Here is a 5,314-nt window from a genome sequence, read left to right on the forward strand (position 1 = left end):
TCATCGTGAAACCTTAAAGAACAATGTCATTTAGCGAGATACAGCGTTCTGTACTGCAATAAGTTGGTGAAAAACTGTGAGGTTATGCAAATATCCTAATTGTGAACGAAACAGTGTAATAGAGCGTTTTTTAATACAAGTGCGAATGTTAGGTTAGGTTAAGATATGAACCGTCGTAAAACCGCATTAATCAATGTCACTTAGTGAGATGCAGTGTTTTTCACCATTACAAGTCGGGAACTGCGATATCTAATGTGAAAGCGCTTGCAAACGTCGTTAGGTTAGGTTAGGTTAGGTTAGGTTAGGTTACGTTAGGTTAGGTTAGGTTAGGTTTGGTTAGGTTAGGTTAGGTTAGGTTAGGGTATGTTAGGTAAGGTTTGGTTAGGTTAGGTTAGGTTAGGTTGGTTTAGGTAAGGTTAGGTTAGGTTAAGATATGAACCGCGCTAAAACCGCGTTAAACAATGTCACTTAGTGAGATGCTGTGTTTTTCACCATTACAAGTCGGGAACTGCGATATCTAATGTGAAAGCGCATGAAACCGTCGTAATCTTGTAGAAAACATTGTAAAGTAGCGAATAAAACGTTTTCTAACGATAGAAGTGCGAAGGTTCGGTTAGTTTGAGTTATGTTAGTTTAAGCTAGGTAGCGTCGTGAAACCACCAAAAACGACGTCATCTAACGAGATAGTGTTGTTTTAATGCGAGTACGAAACTGCGACAGGTAAAATGTTGTGAAAGCACTCAAAACGGCATGAACAAGCCAAATACTGCGTGTTGTACCGTTACAAGTGCGAAACTGCTATGTTGTGACATTCTCGGTAAAGCGCATGCAAGTATCGTGAAACCTTAAAGAACGATGTCATTTAGCGAGATACAGCGTTCTGTACTGTAATAAGTTGGTGAGAAACTGTGAGGTCAAGCAAATATCGTAATTGTGAACGAAACAGTGTAATTGAGCGTCTTTAGATACAAGTGCGAATGTTAGGTTAGGTTGACATATCAACCGTCGTAAAACCGCATTAAACAATGTCACTTAGTGAGATGTAGTGTTTTTCAACATTACAAGTCGGGAACTACAATATCTAATGTGAAAGCGCATGAAACCGTCGTAATCTTGTAGAAAACATTATAAAGTGGCGAGTAAAACGTTTTCTAACGATAGAAGTGCGAAGGTTAGGTTAGGTTAGGTTAGTTGGGCTAGGTAGCGTCGTGAAACTACCAAAAACGACGTCATCTAACGAGATAGTGTTGTTTTATAGCGAGTATTAAACTGCGATAGGTGAAATGTTGTGAAAGCACACAAAAAGGCATGAACAAGCCAAATACTGCCTGTTCTACCGTTACAAGTGCGAAACTGCTATATTGTGATATTCTCGTTAAATCGCATGCAAGCATCGTGAAACCTTAAAGAACAATGTCATTTAGCGAGATACAGCGTTCTGTACTGCAATAAGTTGGTGAAAAACTGTGAGGTTATGCAAATATCCTAATTGTGAACGAAACAGTGTAATAGAGCGTTTTTTAATACAAGTGCGAATGTTAGGTTAGGTTAAGATATGAACCGTCGTAAAACCGCATTAAACAATGTCACTTAGTGAGATGCAGTGTTTTTCACCATTACAAGTCGGGAACTGCGATATCTAATGTGAAAGCGCTTGCAAACGTCGTTAGGTTAGGTTAGGTTTGGTTAGGTTAGGTTAGGTTACGTTAGGTTAGGTTAGGTTAGGTTTGGTTAGGTTAGGTTTGGTTAGGTTAGGGTATGTTAGGTAAGCTTTGGTTAGGTTAGGTTAGGTAAGGTTAGGTTAGGTTAAGATATGAACCGCGCTAAAACCGCATTAAACAATGTCACTTAGTGAGATGCTGTGTTTTCCACCATTACAAGTCGGGAACTGCGATATCTAATGTGAAAGCGCATGAAACCGTCGTAATCTTGTAGAAAACATTGTAAAGTAGCGAATAAAACGTTTTCTAACGATAGAAGTGCGAAGGTTAGGTTAGTTTGAGCTAGGTAGCGTCGTGAAACCACCAAAAACGATGTCATCTAACGAGATAGTGTTGTTTTATTGCGAGTACGAAACTCCGATAGGTGAAATATTGGGAAAGCACACAAAATGGCATGAACTAGCCAGATACTGCGTCTTGTGCCGTTACAAGTGCGAAACTGCTTTATTGTGATATTCTCGTTAAAGCGCATGCAAGTATCGTGAAACCTTAAAGAACGATGTCATTTAGCGAGATACAGCGTTCTGTACTGTAATAAGTTGGTGAGAAACTGTGAGGTCAAGCAAATATCGTAATTGTGAACGAAACAGTGTAATTGAGCGTATTTAGATACAAGTGCGAATGTTAGGTTAGGTTGAGATATCAACCGTCGTAAAAGCGCATTAAACAATGTCACTTAGTGAGATGTAGTGTTTTTCAACATTACAAGTCGGGAACTACGATATCTAATGTGAAAGCGCATGAAACCGTCGTAATCTTGTAGAAAACATTGTAAAATTGCGAGTAAAACGTTTTCTAAAGATAGAAGTGCGAAGGTTAGCTTGAGTTATGTTAGTTTAAGCAATGTAGCGTCGTGAGACCACCAAAAAGGACGTCATCTAACGAGATAGTGTTGTTTTATTGCATGTACGAAACTGCAATAGGTGAAATGTTGTGAAAGTACACAAAACGGCTTGAACAAGCCAGATACGGCGTGTTGTACCGTTACAAGTGCGAAACTGCTATAATGTGATATTCTCGTTAAAGCGCATGCAAGCATCGTGAAACCTTAAAGAACGATGTCATTTAGCGAGATACAGCGTTCTGTACTGCAATAAGTTGGTGAAAAACTGTGAGGTTATGCAAATATCGTAATTGTGAACGAAACAGTGTAATAGAGCGTTTTTCAATACAAGTACGAATGTTAGGTTAGGTTAAGATATGAACCGTCGTAAAACCGCATTAAACAATGTCACTTAGTGAGATGCAGTGTTTTCACCATTACAAGTCGGGAACTGCGATATCTAATGTGAAAGCGCTTGCAAACGTCGTTAGGTTAGGTTAGGTTAGGTTAGGTTAGGTTAGGTTTGGTTAGGTTAGGTTAGGGTATGTTAGGTTAGGTTAGGTTAGGTTAGGTTAGGTTGGGTTAGGTAAGGTTAGGTTAGGTTAAGATATGAACCGCGCTAAAACCGCATTAAACAATGTCACTTAGTGAGATGCTGTGTTTTCCACCATTACAAGTCGGGAACTGCGATATCTAATGTGAAAGCGCTTGCAAACGTCGTTAGGTTAGGTTAGGTTAGGTTACGTTAGGTTAGGTTTGGTTAGGTTAGGTTAGGTTATGTTAGGTTAGGTTGGGTTAGGTTAGGTTAGGTTACGTTAGGTTAAGGTATAAACCGTCGTAAAACCGCAATAAACAATGTCACTTAGTGAGATGCAGTGTTTTTCACCTTTACAAGTTGGGAACTGCGACTTCTAATGTGAAAGCGCTTGAAACCGTCGTAATGTTGTAGAAAGCAATGTAAAGTAGCGAGTAAAACGTTTTCTAACGATAGAAGTGCGAAGGTTATGTTAGGTTGAGTTATGTTAGTTTAAGCTAGGTAGCGTCGTGAAACCACCAAAAACGACGTCATCTAACGAGATAGTGTTGTTTTATTGCGAGTACGAAACTGCGATAGGTAAAATGTTGTGAAAGCACACAAAACGGCATGAACAAGCCAAATACTGCGTGTTGTACCGTTACAAGTGCGAAACTGCTATGTTGTGACATTCTCGGTAAAGCGCATGCAAGTATCGTGAAACCTTAAAGAACGATGTCATTTAGCGAGATACAGCGTTCTGTACTGCAATAAGTTGGTGAGAAACTGTGAGGTGAAGCAAATATCGTAATTGTGAACGAAACAGTGTAATTGAGCGTCTTTAGATACAAGTGCGAATGTTAGGTTAGGTTGACATATCAACCGTCGTAAAACCGCATTAAACAATGTCACTTAGTGAGATGTAGTGTTTTTCAACATTACAAGTCGGGAACTACGATATCTAATGTGAAAGCGCATGAAACCGTCGTAATCTTGTAGAAAACATTGTAAAGTGGCGAGTAAAACGTTTTCTAACGATAGAAGTGCGACGGTTGGGTTAGGTTAGGTTAGTTTAAGCTAGGTAGCGTCGTGAAACTACCAAAAACGACGTCATCTAACGAGATAGTGTTGTTTTATAGCGAGTATTAAACTGCGATAGGTGAAATGTTGTGAAAGCACACAAAACGGCATGAACAAGCCAAATACTGCGTGTTCTACCGTTACAAGTGCGAAACTGCTATATTGTGATATTCTCGTTAAAGCACATGCAAGCATCGTGAAACCTTAAAGAACAATGTCATTTAGCGAGATACAGCGTTCTGTACTGCAATAAGTTGGTGAAAAACTGTGAGGTTATGCAAATATCCTAATTGTGAACGAAACAGTGTAATAGAGCGTTTTTTAATACAAGTGCGAATGTTAGGTTAGGTTAAGATATGAACCGTCGTAAAACCGCATTAATCAATGTCACTTAGTGAGATGCAGTGTTTTCACCATTACAAGTCGGGAACTGCGATATCTAATGTGAAAGCGCTTGCAAACGTCGTTAGGTTAGGTTAGGTTAGGTTAGGTTTGGTTAGGTTAGGTTAGGTTAGGTTAGGGTATGTTAGGTAAGGTTTGGTTAGGTTAGGTTGGGTTAGGTAAGGTTAGGTTAGGTTAAGATATGAACCGCGCTAAAACCGCATTAAACAATGTCACTTAGTGAGATGCTGTGTTTTCCACCATTACAAGTCGGGAACTGCGATATCTAATGTGAAAGCGCATGAAACCGTCGTAATCTTGTAGAAAACATTGTAAAGTAGCGAATAAAACGTTTTCTAACGATAGAAGTGCGAAGGTTTGGTTAGTTTGAGCTATGTAGCGTCGTGAAACCACCAAAAACGATGTCATCTAACGAGATAGTGTTGTTTTATTGCGAGTACGAAACTGCGATAGGTGAAATATTGGGAAAGCACACAAAATGGCATGAACTAGCCAGATACTGCGTCTTGTGCCGTTACAAGTGCGAAACTGCTTTATTGTGATATTCTCGTTAAAGCGCATGCAAGTATCGTGAAACCTTAAAGAACGATGTCATCTAGCGAGATACAGCGTTCTGTACTGTAATAAGTTGGTGAGAAACTGTGAGGTCAAGCAAATATCGTAATTGTGAACGAAACAGTGTAATTGAGCGTATTTAGATACAAGTGCGAATGTTAGGTTAGGTTGAGATATCAACCGTCGTAAAACCGCATTAAACAATGTCACTTAGTGAGA

The sequence above is a fragment of the Rhipicephalus microplus genome, unplaced genomic scaffold, assembly GCF_043290135.1.
Source record: "Rhipicephalus microplus isolate Deutch F79 unplaced genomic scaffold, USDA_Rmic scaffold_36, whole genome shotgun sequence".
Classification (NCBI taxonomy): domain Eukaryota; kingdom Metazoa; phylum Arthropoda; class Arachnida; order Ixodida; family Ixodidae; genus Rhipicephalus; species Rhipicephalus microplus.